General features: G+C 46.6%; 1 protein-coding gene across 1 annotated transcript in view; it reads left to right on the top strand.

Annotated features, from left to right (window-relative positions):
- Nucleotides 1–17,664, top strand: part of LOC125947822 (uncharacterized) — a 100,280-nt gene that overhangs the window by 953 nt on the left and 81,663 nt on the right. The window lies entirely within an intron of this gene.

The raw sequence follows: 17,664 nt of genomic DNA, 5'->3' as shown, positions 1-17,664 counted from the left end.
TCACCTTTTTGTCACATTCCTTGGTCCATAACTTTCTTCATCGATAGTACACAACGATGCACATGTTCTTGAATTACACATGAGGAAACGATTTCTGAGTTTTGAAGCGCCAAGCATTAGAAAAACACAAACTTAGTCAATAAAATTTAGAATAAAACATGCTACAACCTTGCTTGAACCCAAACAATAAATATTTTTTTTTTCGCAATACGAAAACATGAATACAAAAAAATCTTATAAAGCGTTATTCGCGGGTCTCAAGTTTCCTGATCGTGATCCGAAAGAATGATTTCAAAAAATGTTTGCTCGAGCCGCTATTGCATTTCTATTTTTTGGTGGTAATCATGTTTGAAAGCGTACCTTGCAGCGAGACATAGCCCTCATTTCAGACGAGACCACATTTCAGCTGAAACGTATCTTGCAAAGATATAATTAAAAGCGCCTCCATTATCACTGCGTCGTACTCATTCGACCGGTTTTCAGTAGGGAAGCAATATTCGGCGAGATCTGCCGTTCACCGATAACAACATGATTTCCTACGACTAGCTATGACATAGCGGTGCCAAGCCTGCCTACTTTATACTGTACGCGTAACTATATCTGATTAATTTGCTCCCTCCACAGGAATTAAATGGTATTAATGATTTTAACTACTCTTCATCTGACCTCGGCAACAAAGATCGCGCATTAACTCGGTGGTCTTCCTGAGATTTATTTTTATATTTTTATATGGCGGCATGAAGGACCTTGCTCATGGTGACTCAATAGCCTGCTCTCCACGTCACTGGTTTTAGTTAGCATGACTTCGGGCTGCGTACGCTTTTCTCTTTCGTCGTAGCATACGCCTTGAAATGATTTAAAAATTTAAGTACGCAAACACACCAACGCTACAAATCCCCTCAGTTTATTACACGATGTAGTGAAATACAAAAGTGAGAAAATAAAGATATATCTCTCGCTTTACGCGGTATAGCTGTGTACTAACTACAGCCGAAGCCGCCGTTTACAACGAAACCGCCGGATACAAACAACAGTTACAATGCATTGAATGTGCTTAAAGAACAAGTCGCCATTCCGCCTCGCTCTAGCGTAAACCGAAGAGCCTGCAGACATAGAGGGCGTCGTCGAGGGCGATCAACACTTACTGCTCGACCGTGACATTTGTGTCGCTAGAGACATAGCCGAGCTACGTGAAGGGAAAGCATGAGTGATGCTCACAAACTTCAGCCATGAATCGAAGCATATTAACAAAGGCATCACGGTCGCCTACATCGATGAAATAGTACAAGCCAGCAGTGCTTTCGCCTTCACGGACTCTATAGAAACTGCAACGACGACTGTAGTACCTGAACCAGCTTTCCACGTCAATCAGAACCTTCCCAGGCAGAAGAAAGAACAACTACAGGCCCTGCTCCTGCAATACAGGGACGGCTTCTCATAGTCGTCAAAACTTCGACAAACCCCTGTCGCCAAGCCCCGCATCATAACCGACGAATATGTCCGCCCACTCCTTCAGAGCTCGTACCGAGTCTCGGCGCGCCAAAGCGAGGCAATAAGGCAACAAGTCGACGAAATGCTACGCGACGACATCATCCAGCTCTCCAAGAGTCCGTGGGCATCCCCCGTGGTATTAGTGAAAAAGAAGGCTGAAACCCTACGTTTATGCGTCGATAATTGTTGCATCAACAATTGACGAAGAAGCACGTTTACCCTCTCCCGCGAATAGAAGACGCCTTGGATTGACTCTACAATGCAAAGTATTTTTCGTCGATGCACCTCAAAACCGGCTACTGGCAAATCGAAGTCGGCGAGAGGGACCGGGAGAAGACTGCCTTTATAACACCAGATGGACAGTTCGAGTTCAAGGTTATGCCGTTTGGTCTTTGCTCTGCACGAGCGACTTTCCAAACCGTCATGCATAATACTGGCAGGCTTGAAGTCCCAGACTTGCCTCGTCTACTGCTACGACGTCGTTGTGTTTTCCACAAGCTTCGAAGAACACCTCCGGCGCCTTGAAACAGTTCTTCAAGCAGTCAAGTCCTCCTGGCTCACGTTGAAGCCTGAAAAGTGCCGCTTCGCATACGAGGAGCTCTTGTTTTTGGGCCACGTCATCATTTAGTCTGGAGTGTGCTCTGACCCTCAGAAAACTGCAGCCATCACTGACTTTCCTCCGCCCACCGACAAGAAGGCAGTACGTAGATTTCTTGTACAGTGCGCCTATTACAGGCGTTTCGTCAAGGACTTTCCACGGATCGCCGAGCTACTGACGTACCTCCCGAAGGTCGACGTCGAGTTCAGGTGGGAGACGCCACATGTCGAAGTATTGAAGCGACGCCTGAGTTCGCTGCCAATAAACTCGCATGTCGACGAAAACGTTAATGCCGAAGTCCACACCGACGCAAGCAGCGTAGGGCTCGGTGCCATCCTTGCGCAGAGGATTGATGGACTAGAAAGGGTTTTATGTTACGCAAGCCGGTCGCTGTCGAAGGCGGAAGCAAATTATTCCACACCAAAAATGGAGTGGCTGGTCATCATTGCCCCTACCTCAATGGCAGGCCCTTCAAAGCTGTGAGTGACAGCCACGCTTTGTGTTGGCTAGTTAACTTGAAGGATCCTCCTGGTCGCCACGCACGATGGAGTCAGAGGCTTCAAGCTTTCGACATCACCATCGTTTACAAGTCCGGGCGAAAACACTCTGACGCCGACTGCTTCTCTCGCACCCCCGTCGAATCGCTGCCACAGGACGACCAGGTTGACGACGCTATGTTGGGACCCATCAGTGCCGACGAATTCGCCGAACAGCAGCGAGCCGACCCGGAACTAAGGAGCCTTGTAGACTACCTGTAAGGCAAGACCGTCATTGTGCGGAAGGTGTTCAGGCGATGATTCACGTCGTTTTTCTTGCAAAACGACACTCTCCTAAAGAAGAACTTGCCACTCCGAGCCAACTTCCTCCTTGTGGTACCCTCAGCATTGCGTTCGGAGGTTCTGCAAGCTCTCCATGAGGCTGGACACCTCGGTTTTTCCGGCATGCTCGCGAGCATACTAAAAAAATACTACTAGCCTCGCCTCTCTGCCGACGTCGCTCTGTACGTAAAGACATGCCGAAACTGTCAGCGAGGCAAAAAACCGCCGACAAGGGCAGCCGGACTTCTACAACTGGTCTAACCACCTCGCCAACCGTTCCAGCAGATGCTGACGTCGGCGTCCGGGAATAAATATATCTTCGTAGCTACGGACTACCTCATCACTACGACGAAACAAAAGCCTTGCAGAAAGGCAGTGCCGCCGAGGTAGCCAGATTCTTCGTTTAGAACATCCCGCTGCGTCACGCTGCCCCAGAAGTCCTCATCACCGACAGAGTTATGGCCTTTACGACAAATCAAACTCAAGCCATCCTGCGATACAGCCAGACAAGCAATCGCCGGACCAGTGCCTACCACCCGCAGACGAATGGCCTCACTGAGCGCCTAAATAAGACCATCGCCGACATGCTGGCAATAAGAGTGGGCTTGGTGGCACCAGAGTGGGCTTGGTGGCACCACCCGGAGCACTATGACTTACTTCGTACTGTTCTTCGTACAGATCCAGCTGTGGTTACGTGGATGCAGCGCTGGTTCCTTCTCTGTTCCGGCAAAGGCGATGGCGTCAACGGCGTCGATCCCACAACCCATTTCTGCTGCATTGGGTTTATCGCCAGCATTGATACCGATATGCTCACGTCACATGGATTTCGTACCGGCTGAGTCACATCTGGATCGTTCATTTGGCTCACCAGCGACCCCTGGAACATCGGTGGACCAGCTTAAAAGGAAGCCGAGCAGCCACGCGCGACTCAGTGGGCTTGGTGGCACCACCCGGAGCACTATGACTTACTTCGTACTGTTCTTCGTACAGATCCAGCTGTGGTTACGTGGATGCAGCGCTGGTTCCTTCTCTGTTCCGGCAAAGGCGATGGCGTCAACGGCGTCGATCCCACAACCCATTTCTGCTGCATTGGGTTTATCGCCAGCATTGATACCGATATGCTCACGTCACATGGATTTCGTACCGGCTGAGTCACACCTGGATCGTTCATTTGGCTCACCAGCGACCCCTGGAACATCGGTGGACCAGCTTAAAAGGAAGCCGAGCAGCCACGCGCGACTCAGTGGGCTTGGTGGCACCACCCGGAGCACTATGACTTACTTCGTACTGTTCTTCGTACAGGTTGGTAACAAATGGTGTTTTTGTGCCTGCGTTAAGAGCAATGATGTCTGTCTGGTAGTGCTGCCGAGCCCACAGTGCGCACTGCTTTGTAGTTTGGAATCATTCCGCGTCATTCTCATGCTATTGCAACTGAGTGGTGACGTAGAGCAAAATCCGGGCCCCGATAAACTAGATGAAATATTGCGGGCTGTAACTGAAATCCGGACTTCGCACTCGACCTTAGAAACTGGTCTGTCAAATGTGCAGCAGAGGCTTTCACAAATTGAAGCGACCCTTTCGTCACTCAAGCAATATCACGAGAAAGTGGACAAGTGTGAAGCAACTGTGCACGCTATGCGCAGTGAAGTTGCTCAGATGAGTAGAAAAATTGATGACCATGAAAGTAGGAGCCGACGCAATAACCTCGTCATATATGGCATCAAAGAGCACGATAAAGAAAATCCTGCAGCCTTGGAATCGCTTGTAACTAAAGATATACTGCATAATATTCTAGACGTTCAGGTCAGAACTGTAGAACGTGTGCACCGAATTGGCTTAAAAAAGCCAGGTCGTGATCGGCCAGTCATAATACGTTTTTATGACTTTGCAGAAAAAATGACAGTTCTTCGAAATTGTTTCAAACTGAAAGGAAAGAACATTTCAATTTCTGAAGATTTTTCCGCTGACATTCGTGAAATACGCAAGAAGCTATGGAAAGCCGCGGCAGGTAGTCGGGATAACGGCGATAAAGTCAGTCTACACTTTGACAAATTAAGGATTAATGAAAACCTGTACGTCTGGAATAACGATCAGAACAAAATGGAGCCATTACACGGCTCGAAACCCCACGTGACAGTGAATGCTAGCACTTCCAATGAATGACAAATACAAAGTACTGCAGGTCTGACGTTACTGTGCTTTAATGCGAGAAGCATTGTCAATAAACTTGAAAAATTTGAGGAACTACTGCTGTTGTACGGCCCAGATGTAATCATAATTACAGAGACATGGTTGAACTCAGATATTCATGATTCTGAGGTGGTTCCTCCCTCCTATACATTTATACGCACAGATCGGCACGGTCGGGGTGGAGGCGTTGCCATTGCTGTTAAGCGGCACTTGTTTTTTTCACCGAGAAACCGGTATCGCTGATCACGAAAGCGCATGGTGTACAATAAAGGTCAACGATGTTACTTTACTAATAGGCGGTGTCTACAGACGACCAGGTGCTCCGGACAGTTACCTTGTAGAACTATACGACTTCTTATACAACCACATCAACCAAAGAACCAAATTAATTCTAGCTGGAGACTTTAACTTGGGAGGCATTGATTGGGATAACTTGTTAGTTGGCAATAAAGAAGTCAAAAGTTGTGACCTTCTTTTTGATATTATGCAGAGTTTCTCGTTAGCTCAACTTGTGCATGAACCAACACGCGTTCAAGAGCAAGTGTGTTCAGTGCTAGACCTTGTCTTTGTGTCCACATCTTTAACCGCTGAAGTTAGCATAGAACCGGGTATATCCGACCATAAAATGATTTTATTGACGGTTGACGATCTTGGCACGGGTGCAAGGCACCCTAGTACTGACACCAGAATTTTGGTTAAGGATTACACAAGGGCAAATGATGAAAGCATAATTGATTTTTTAGGAATTATGGAAGATGATTTTTACGATAATACGTTGGACGCCAACGACCTATGGTTAAAATTAAAAGGTGGGATTGTACACTGTGAAAATAATTTTATTCCTACCAAGTTCAGAAAAATAAAGCGGAGAACGCCGTGGATTACAAGAACTATCATACATCTAAAAAGAAGGGTGCAAAGGATGCGCAAGAAAAAACATAATTCCACTATGGTTAGTCAGCTTTCACGAGAACTGAAAGAAATGTTAAGAAGCGCGAGAGATAATTTTTTTCTAATACTTTACTTGAGTTCATGACAAATCAGCCGCATAAATTCTGGCGGTATCTTTCAAAACCGGAAAGTGCTCCAATCAAATTGGACATTGCCGGTGTAGTGGTTGATGATGCGCGGACTATCGCTAACTCATTCAATACATACTTTCAGTCGGTCTTCTCCCGTGCCCACGTCTCTAATATGCCCTTGTCCGAGTACGAATCGGCAATGCCTGATATCCTGATAACAGAGTCCGGCATTTTGAATTTGCTGCTACAAATAGACGTGAAAAAATCCCCTGGCCCTGATAATTTATCATGCACCTTCCTCAAGCGATACGCGGGTCAGTTGTCCCCTTTCCTGCATAAAATTTTCAATGCATCACTTGAAACGGCAGTGCTTCCCGCGGACTGGTTGTGCGCAAAGGTCGTGCCAATTCACAAAGGTGGAAACAAGCAGCTTCTAGACACATACAGGCCAATATCTCTAACCAGCACATGTTGTAAACTAATGGAACATATAATAAATAAGGCTATCGTAACTTATCTAGAAGAAAATAATCTATTATACTTCAGACAACACGGCTTCAGGCAAGGGCTTTCAACTGTTACGCAACTTTTAGAAATTATACATGACTTTGCTGTAATAATCGATTCAAGACTGCAAACTGACGCAATTTTTGTCGATTTTTCGAAGGCTTTCGACCGCGTTCTACACACTTTACTAATCTTCAAACTCAAATCAATTGGTATTAATACCAAGATTGTTGCATGGATTGAAGCCTACCTCTCGAATCGGTCCCAGTTTGTTTCCGTAAATAATGCTGAATCAGATTATCTTGATGTTATTTCTGGTGTACCACAGGGATCGGTTCTGGGGCCAACTCTGTTTCTTGTATATATTAATGACTTGTATACATGTATGGAACCAGGGGTTACAATAAGGCTTTTTGCGGACGACTGCGTGATATACACACCTGTTAAAACAGTCGATGAACAGACAAAGCTTAACAACTCTCTACAAAACATCGTTACCTGGTGCAAAAAATGGGGCATGGAAATTAACACACAGAAAACTATGTGTATGACTGTAACACGTAAAAAAGAGCCCTTAAATTTCACATATAAATTAATTAATACTTCGTTGGAACGAGAAGACTCAGTCAAATATCTAGGTGTCACAATAACAAGATCGTTGAAATGGGACGTACATATCAATAACGTTTGCGCACGCGCGTTCAAACAACTCGGATTTTATTGCGATAGCAATTATATGGACACTCAAAAGCAGATTTCTGCCGTCGGCGTCGCCGTCGCCGTCGCCGTCGCCGTGAGGTTCCGTATGACGTCATTTGGAGATGAAATCGTCGCCGCGCGCCGAACGCTGTATGTGCGAGTGAAAGGGCGCGAGGGGCGCGTCTTTCACGGGGAGTGAACGCACGGCGGAGAACAAACGCGCGTTCTGCGCCGTGCTCGCTTAAGGGCTGCAGAAGTAGGCGTCTCTTTTCTCCTTTACAATCACCATATATGTAGAGCAAACGCGCCTTCTTCGGACGCGCGAGAGGCCGTGGGGGAGGGGGAGGGAAGGGAGGCGACGTTTAGCTGCGGCACCAAGTGCCTATTTATATCAGAGGCTCCAGCAACAGTCACCAACGCCGCACGCATTTTGAGCTAACGCGGGCAAAACGCCGATGGCGTCGACAACAGTTCGGCGTGTTGCCGATGCTGCTGCATGTCCAAGTTTATACAGTTGATAAAGCTAATATCATTACTCCGTATGGACGCCTACGAGCGGTACCGGAGCTCCGGTGTCACCCCTTACGAACAATAAAAGTTTACTCACTCACTCATACTCCGTATAGCTCTCTACAAGTTTGCTATCGCAATTGATGCTTCGCCTTTCGGGTGAAACTGCGACCACTTTTTTACGAAGAAAGCTAGCGACAGCCCCCACCTCGGTGAAATTAACTGCTTATAAAACCCTGGTTAGACCGATATTAGAATACGGCAGCATAGTATGGAACCCGCATCAAAAATATTTAAACTTAGCATTAGAAAAGATTCAAAGCAGGGCGCTCCGCTTCATATACGCAAGGTATTCAAGGTATGACAGCGTAACTGCGCTTCGCACACAAGCAGGCATACCAACACTTGCTGGTCGGAGGAGGTTGGCCTGTTTGAAGTTCCTTTATCTTCTTTACCATGACCTGATAAACATAACAAAATCCGACTACTTGGTGCCCCCCGGACGTCACTCTAGTCGAACTAACCATGATAAATGTATTAGACCATTCTTTTCGCGTTGTAGCACACTAAAATACTCTTTTTTTCCTTCAACAATAGATCTGTGGAATTCCCTCCCAAGTGACATTATTTGCTCACAATCTGTGCACTCGTTCATGTCGGCACTCGAATTGCACCTCGAGTCATTATCGGAATGATTAACGCATTGTGGTCGCCTTGGCTGAGCGTTCCTGAAAAATTTATCAATGACGCATTGCCCCCAACATCTTGCACACGCGCCGGTACTTTTCTGCACTCGGTTCTTGCGCACGTTTGTCCATTGGATGGTATGTTAATACACATTACACTTGATACTGTTTGTAGACTACACGGCACACCCTATGTGCAATTTTTTCTGTATTAACTGCTTCTTACACCTTTGAAGGCGTAAGCACTGTATAGTTTGTTTTTGTTTCCTTGTATTTATTTCTTGCTTACATGGCACCGCGATTGTAACCATTGCCTTTCTGTTTTGAGCTTGCTGCAAACCACAGTATGACAAAACGCTATGCCTGTACTGTTTGTATGTCCACTCCTGTATGAGCCTTTCAGGCTTACAGTATTGATAAATAAAAAAATAATAATAAAAAAACGTCGACGTCAAACACAAGACGTGGGATGCCATTCTTCCGTACGTGACCTTCGCATACAACACGGCCGTGCAAGAGACGACGCACGTGGCGCCGTTCAACCTGGTCTACGGAAGGAACCCGGCCACGACGCTTGACGCCATGCTACCGGACGTCACCGACGAAGAGAATCTCGACGTTGCCACCTACTTGCAGAACGCCGAAAAAGTTCGACAGCTCGCACGCCTGCGCATCAAGAACCAGCAGAGGACCGACAGCCCACACTACAATCTTCGACGACACTACGTCGAGTACCAGTCCGGCAACCGTGTTTGGGCCTGGATTCCGATTTTCCGACGAGGACTTAACGAGAAACTGTTACGACGCTATTTCGGACCCAATAAGATCATCCGAAGTATTGACGCACTGGACTTTGAGGTCGTGCCAGACAGCACTTCGCAATCACAGCGGCACGGCGCACGACCTGAAGTCATCCACGCGGTGCCTCTTAAGCCTTTCTACGCCCGCTGACGAATATAGGGACTTCGTTGCTTTGTTGTTGTTTTTCCTTATTACGCGTGGTTTTGTTTTCGCTTTCGTGTTTGTAGCATCGGGACGATGCTTCTTAAGGGGAGGGTATTGGCACATGTACTTGTTTATCTTTCACCAGTGAACGCTTTTAACCAGCTAAGAAATGTTAAACGTTATCGCTCGGCACAGGACGCTCCTGTATGTATCGGAATTTTCTCGAACGTTATTGATGCTTCTATCCGTTGTCTATTGTCACCGACGCTTATGTAATCTGATTGTATGAACGACGCGTATTATATAGTATTTTCTGGAAGACACGCGGGCACCAGGGATTACTCTGGAATCTCTTACTTATGGACCTCTCGCCAACATCGATCACTGAGATACGTTCTCATCGTGAATGGCTGATAAAACATGGTGTCTTTGTGCTCTTATAGTTCTATCCGTGTTTTTATCGACGATAGTTACCATGAATTCTGAAAGGTTCCCTCATTTTTTGCAGACCGAAAATCGGGTCGCGTACAAACGAAACAGCTTACTCGTTTAAATAGCTACCCACCTCATTCTCTCAAGAAATGATCCAATTGCGATGGATCGTGTGAGTTAAACAAAGCTTCTTGTTTCTTCCTTGTCGTAGCATTTTAAAAGCGACGGGTTTGTACTTATTCAATAAATGAGATGCGTTCTAACCGCGAATGACTGATGAAAAAGAAAATTGTTTGCGCTTTCATATCTTCATCGGTAATTTTATTGACGACAGTTACTGGGAAATCTGAAGCGTTGCTACATTTGTTTGCAGGCTGAACATCAAGTCGTATACATGCGAAATTAGGTAACTCTTTTAAACAGCTGCTTGTCTCGTCCTCTAACTGAGCTAAGCGATGAACCGGATGAGTTCTTGCGAAGGAGCAAGGAAGTACAAAGGAACGTTAGATAGACACTTTCCGAATAGTTGTTTACAATACTTCAATTAGGTGTCGCCACCAGTCTACATCGCGCAAACATATCTGACCGTCGACGTGTGATTCCATAACGCGTCGTTGGCGGCGGCCGTGCAAAATCGATTATATAGCGGAGTAATATCACTAACAGAGGGCGGTACAAGTGGTGGCACCCCTGCCACATTCTGCTACATCGTCTACTCCTGAGTTGAAACTAGTTACAATAAAAAAACAAGCAAAATATCAGCACCTCTGACGTTTCAGGAAAGATACGCGATAAAAGAATGCAGAATCATGAAAGCCGGGGAACCTGTCGCTTCAGCCTACCGGCGCGTGAACTATGCAGATAAGGGCTCTCGAACCTCATGACCCCATTTATCTAAACAAATTATCCGTTCAAACATGAGAATGCTGATGCCGTTCAAATCACGACTCATTGTTCAGCGCCTATCACGCATAAAGTGACAACGGTCATAACTTAAAACACTGTATATTGCTCGTTGATTGGTTTCCTATAATTTAAAATAAAATATGATTTCCGTTAGCTTCATCCAGTATTCTTAAACTGATTTCCAGCACTGTAACTATCATATAGTCAGCGCTTTAACTTTTATAGGGAAATGTTTAGAAAGCGTAACGATAAGAAGTGATTAGCACAAGTGAACGATTGTTGTTTAACTCAAGTTTAATAGTTGTGTGTGCGTGTTCATGTATTTAATGTTACTATGCATCATAGTCGAGGAGGCAGATGACATGCACTGAATGAGAATCGAGTCACTCTGACGTAAGTGCTTTCTACTGCATGGTATTTTTGCGGCTCTAAAGGTTTCTTTTTGTTTCCAATAGTTTGCCCTACTGTATTTTCCCATGGCGCGATCATGACAAGGCGCCATTTTGCTTGTGTGCATGTGATGCGAAAAAACAATAATTCGACACATATGCACGATCTGCGGAAGACCATCGCAAACATTTTACAGTCGCTCGCATTTTTCTGTAATATTGCGAAATGACTCGTATTGTATTTTCGTTCGATGAGTAGCTTGTTAATGGCAAAACGAGGCTTCTCTAGTCTTGCCGATCGGTGTTTCTCGTTCAAATAGCCACTCTTGAAATTTTATTTGTTTGACCATGCAGATCTATCAAGCAAAGCGGGTCGTTGTGCTTTTTCATACAACATTATTAAGGGAAACAAAAAAAAAAACTCCCTCACAGATAACATTTTAAGCCACATCGCTCCAAACTAGGAACACCTAAATTCTAGTGCGTACAGAACTTACACGCCATCCATCATAATGAGAGTGTCCCTGTGCATCGAAGAGTGGCGGTGACCCTGTCTGCAATTTGAAGCACCAGCGGGGTCTGCCTTAGGCCTAAAATATTTCATGTGATTGCGCCAGCTAAGTATTGCGTCATATAAGATATCTATATGTAGATGCAGTCAGTTTCGTGAATTTCTTTTAGTAGGTATTGCAGAAATATTATTCAGTAAATCGAAAGAACGAAAAACAATCGAGGCGCTCATGCTAACTTTGAGTGTTACTGAAAGGTCCTCAAAGTAATAAATAAATACTCAGACGTATAATTTTACTGTTCTATGTAGCGGCTAAATGTCACTCGAACATGCGAAGAACGGAATGTCGTTTGAACAGACGCTATTAAAATGCGCCTTCGGTCAGCGGAATTTATCGAAACAAAATGTTAACTAATGCATGCGAAAGAACAGAGCTCACCTTCGCTATTATAATGACGTCTAAAAGCCTAGTTGGGAACAACAGAGAGCACGAGGTCTAATAACATCTTCCTGTGACTATTATCTAGGAGAGTGCCTTCAATGGGACAAAAACCACCACCTAGAACATTATATGCTTCCTGGTCTCTAGAAAAAAAAATAGCGCCACATAAAACAACAACAACAACAACAACAACAACAACAACAACAACAACAAAAAACTAACCAACTTTTTTCCTTCCGGAAAACGGGTAGGCGAAGCTTGTCCTGGGTGCACCTAAACTAACCATGATGCGACGGCTGCGACGGAGAGAACGACGTCCCTGACGGTACGTCCGCAGTCCGCCGTGGTTACTTGCATTCGATGTCTCTAGTATGCGCGGCGGCATGGTTAGCAGCACTCTCCCGCCATTGCCGTTCGTGATTCTTCGAAATTCAATCGTTTCAAAATTAAATACCTCTGTTACGTGAGACAATGAATGGCTCATACGCCCTTAAGCAGTGGCTCATACCCCGTAAACACGGCTTCCCCTTTACGACGACAGAAGAGAAGTGAAATTCTTCGCTGGAATGATTAGCGGCAACGCAGCCAGCTGTGGAAGCACATGACGGCGACAAACACGGGAGCAGTGGCACGAGCTCGAGCCAACGAGCCAGCTGCGGAAGAAGACGGCGACGCTAGAGCCAATAATGATGATTATAGTTTTTGCGTATACGGACACCACCGAAATATGTACCTTATAATAAGCTTCACTAGAAAAAAGTGTTGTGTCTCTCAGTGGCAACATACATTCCGTGATGGCGACTCAACTGTCACGCAGCTCATCGAACTCAGTCATGACTTTGCGTTGGCACTAAACACTCGCTGACAGATACGTGCCATCTTTATAGGTTATGCTAAAATATTTCATACAGTCTGTCACAAAAAAACTTCTCGTTAAACTACGATCGATTCTTAAATATAACAAACTACTTGACTGGATTACTAGCTATTTAGATTAGAGATATCAGATCATTTCGTTTAAAAAGGCTCGCTCGTCCACAGCTACTGTTACTTCAGGTGTTCCCCAGCGCTTGGTCTTTCGGCCACTACTATTCAATATATATATATATATATATATATATATATATATATATATATATATATATTGTGGGTGTTTGTATATTCTGTATATGATTCTTGTCAGCCTCACAGCTTTGCCTTTTTTCTGCTTCGCCTGTATCCGGGGTCATCAGCATCGCGGACGCGGACGTGCTGCGATGGGTCACCTGACGAGTTCCCGAAACTAATAAACGTCGTCCCAACAGCGACGTCATACGTGGTGGAGGTGATGTTCCATCATACGTGCTCTGCCCGTCCGGCCTGCACCCTGGAGCTTCGTTCAGGTCGCCGCTTGCGCCCACTCTCAGCCACGCAGGACGCGCAGTCTGACACCCCTTCTGCCCCCATTCCGACATCGCAAGTCATGCCTTAATTTATCTTCAACAGCCACCAGCGTTCCCCCCCATCTCTTCGCTGGTCTGGACGATTGTCAGCGAGTCAGTTCCGCCGATCGGTGGGATTATCTTCCCAAACTCCGCCATGTCTTCTTCTATCTTACTGGTGTGGCGAAGACGTGGTTCTTTAACGACGATATTTATTTGACCGACCGGACTCGCTTCAAACACCAGCTTCTCGAAGTATTTGGCACACCGACCGTTCAGCCCGCTCTCGCCAAGAGAAGCCTCGACGCTCGCAAGCAACACCTGGGTGAGTCGTACACCTCGTACATTGAGGACGTACTTGCACTCTGCCGACGTGTGAATTCTTCAATGTCTGAGTCGGATAGGGTACACCACATTCTCAAAAGCATTGGGAGTCTCGTCTTCAATGCCCTCGCCACCAAGAATCCGGCTGCCGTCACTGACATCGTCACCACTTGTCAGTGCCTCGATGAGCTCGAGTCTGTCCGCCTACAGCTCGACATTGACGAAACTCAATCAACGGTGGACCAAGATCTACGCACACTGATACGCACACTCATACGCGAAAAATTGCAATGCCTTGAAGTTATTATGGAATTACTGGTGTCCTTGAGATGTGCTGAGCCAGTACAAGCCCCTGTCCCTCACGCACTACCGACATACGCGCAAGTTGCTGCCAAGCCTCTCGGCAACATCACCTCTCCGATGCCACTACCAACGTATGCGTCGGTTGCTATTGCGCCCACGGTTAACTCCCCGTCAACGCCGCCAGAGCCTTCATCGGCCCATCTGACCTTGCTCTCACACGGTACACCGAACACCTTGTACTATCCACTCTCTCCGTCTCGTCCTACGTGCTATTAATGCGGCTATCGCGGCCACATATGCTGCAAGGCTTACGCGGCCACGTTTTTGCCACAAGCGCCAGCAAGACGAGCGTCGGGGCTACGATATGTGTGAGCACGGTATTTATAGTGGGGCCTCTTACCAAGGGCGGCGTTACTCTTCACCTCCGCAGCGCTCTTCATCTCCACCCGCATCACCTGAAGGACGAGGTGCTGAACGGCATCAGCCAGATGCCGTTCACCATCGCCTTTCCACCGCTCATCGTCACCACTTCGGGCTGCCTCACTTACCTCTACCGTTCGCTCGGAAAACTAAGGGATGCAGTTTCCCAAGGAAGAACTGCATTCACCAGCAAGACTGAGATTATTCCAGCGCGCCCATCCAATATTATTTCCATGTATGTCGAAGGGGTGCGCGTGGATGCTTTCTTGGGCAATGATGCGGCTCGTTATGTTACGAATACTCATTTGTGTTGCCGTGTAAAGAAACTTATGACGCCTTACGATGGTCTCACGCTGGTTGCAGCCGAAGCGAATACTAGTAGACCTTCTGCTATATGTTCTGCGCGTGTAGTTATTGATGACATTCTCCATCACATACAGTTTGCTGTGCTATACCCCTGCTCTCACCAGCTTATTTTGGGATTAGATTTTCTATCTTCTGCGTCTGCCACTATTTGTTGAGGACAGCGTGTGGTACACCTTAATGACACCGAACACTTGCTTGGCGAATAAACCCACAAGCCAGTTCACCTGGCCGCTCCTGGAGATACGGAGCTACCCCCAGGACGAAACTAAGTTGTTACCTTCCTATCCAACGATATCAACCATGGTGACATCCTTCTTCCCGTTGCCTTAGTAAAGGCATAGCATTTACATCAGGAGTTGATTTCATCATGGATGTCCACTGGTCGCTGCCACGAATGAAACATCAGAATAATTCCTACTTCCACAAGACACAACCGTTGCATGCGTCGCCGATCTGGAGCCTGTATGCGTCTTGCAACTTACACCAGTCTCTTATGAGGCCCATCCTCCTGGTGACTCTTCTTCGGCCGCTGCCCTTACAGCAGTCATCAGTACTGTCTTGACATATGCGCAGACACAACAGCTGCTGATTTGTTGAAAAACACTCTAATTACTTCGACCTCTATTCATCGACCTTGGGCCAAACAACCTTTGCAGAGCATCACTTTCTGACAGACAGACAGACAGACAGACAAAGAACTTTATTAAGGTCCTGAGGATCCAGCCATTGGAGCCCCTGAGAGGCCCCTGGCTTGCTGTTGGCTAATCCCATGTTGGAGCCGCGAGGCCATGCCTCTCTGCTCTCTCACGGGCCCACTGGACAGCCTTGTACTGGTCTTCCTGTTTAGTGCTCGTGATGGCCTTCTCCCAGTCCTCGCTGTTGTTGAAGTCGTGTAACACAGGGCACTGCCAGAGCATGTGGGCTAATGTACAGAATTCTTCCCCACAATCCGGACAATGAGGATCTATCTCTGTGTGTAGTCTACTCAGGAAGCCTCTCGATGGGTACGAACTCGCCTGAAGCATCCGGAGCGTACGGGACTGTGCTCTGCTCAATTTAGGATGGGGAGGTGGAAAACGTTGCCGCTCCCCTTTGTAATGTGCCGTAATTTAATGGAACGTAAGTAGAGGGTCACTATGGCCAACAGTCTCCGAACTCGCAGAGGTCCCACCCCCGTCGCAGCACATGAGTTCTCGCGCACGGCGGTGAGCAATCTCATTGGGGTTCAGGCGACCCGGCAACACGTCGTCTCCCATGTAACCTGGGAACCAAGTAATGTGATGGACAGAGTCTGTATCTGATTTCTTTTTTAGAAACGCTGCCGCTACTTTTGCCACGAGGCCTGAGGCGAAGGCCCTGACCGTCACGCGAGAGTCCGTGTAAATAGCCGGTCGTTTGGGGTCAAGCAATGCGATTGCGATGGCAACCTGCTCAGCCACATCGACCATGTTAGTCCTTACCGAAGCCGCGGAGAGAAGTTCACCACTGTCGTTAACAGCAGAGACTGTGAATTTGTCCGCACAACCATACCGGGCGGCATCTACAAAGGATTCAATGCCTGAAGTGTTCTTTAAAAACGCTTTAGCTGGCGCTACTCGCCTTCCCTTATTGTGCTGCGGATGTACATTTCTAGGAAATGGATCAACCACGTAGGTACCTTTGACCTTAACCCTCTATTGCATGGCGTCCAATGTTTGGCACATACCGGTTACCATTTTGTTTTCGTGTGTGTAAAATGTCCAGTTGAGAATGTGATACCGTCAGAGTAATTCTCATAGTTATGCGCAATTAGTATGGGCAAGTGCTGCCGTCTCTTGAGCGATACGCAAAACAGATGTGAAGTAGATTTTGGGAAACGACGTGAAACTCGGAGGGGGCAAAGACGAGCAATTGTTGTTGTTTTTTCTCTGAGCATTTTCACCGTAGAAACATAAACAAACATATTTTGGCATATGTTATGGTCTTATCAATTCAAGTCCGCTATAAGTTTTCTCAATTTCTTCTGCAACTACAGCAGAGAACCCAAAATCAGTGTGTGCCGCATTTGGCACAGTATGAACTTGAAAGACAAAAAAATGGTAACGTGCTGCCATCTGTTCAGTGCCACGCTAAACAAATATAAACAATGCGTAGCCTCCGAGATTGGGCAGCACAGTTTTAGGTGATGAAAAACAGATTTAGGGAAGCCACATGAAAGTCTGAGCTGCAAGCAACAGCAACAGGCCATTTTTTGCTTGCATTGCTATCATGAGTACATGAAAAAATTATGTAAGGTCCGACCAACTGAAGCCCATATTTATTTAGTTTATTCGATTTCCCCCGCAACTGCGGCTCAGCACTGCAATCTAGTATTTACCACGTTACAGATAGTAGGAATTTGAGCGGGAAGGCATGTAGGTATTCTGTGGGGAAGGTGTAGTACTGCAGCGCCATGAACTCGTTCATGTTCTACGGCCTTCGCAAAGCTCGCGAGAAGACCACGGCCTGTGATATTCCATCAGGCAGTGAGGATTCGGATCTCTCCGACTCAGCTGATGAGATCCAGTTCAAAAGACTAAGCGCTGGTTCACCTCCGCCAAAGAGTTTCGAGATATTGATTCCTCCAGCGGAGCAAAGCTCGGCAACAGACACATGGGCGGAGCCAACCGGGTGGACTCACTGCTTGGACTTTACCGCACACATAT

This window comes from Dermacentor silvarum, chromosome 8 (genome assembly GCF_013339745.2).
Source record: "Dermacentor silvarum isolate Dsil-2018 chromosome 8, BIME_Dsil_1.4, whole genome shotgun sequence".
Lineage (NCBI taxonomy): Eukaryota > Metazoa > Arthropoda > Arachnida > Ixodida > Ixodidae > Dermacentor > Dermacentor silvarum.
The sequence above is the reverse complement of the archived record's forward strand: the minus strand, read 5'-3'. Positions and strand labels throughout refer to the sequence as shown.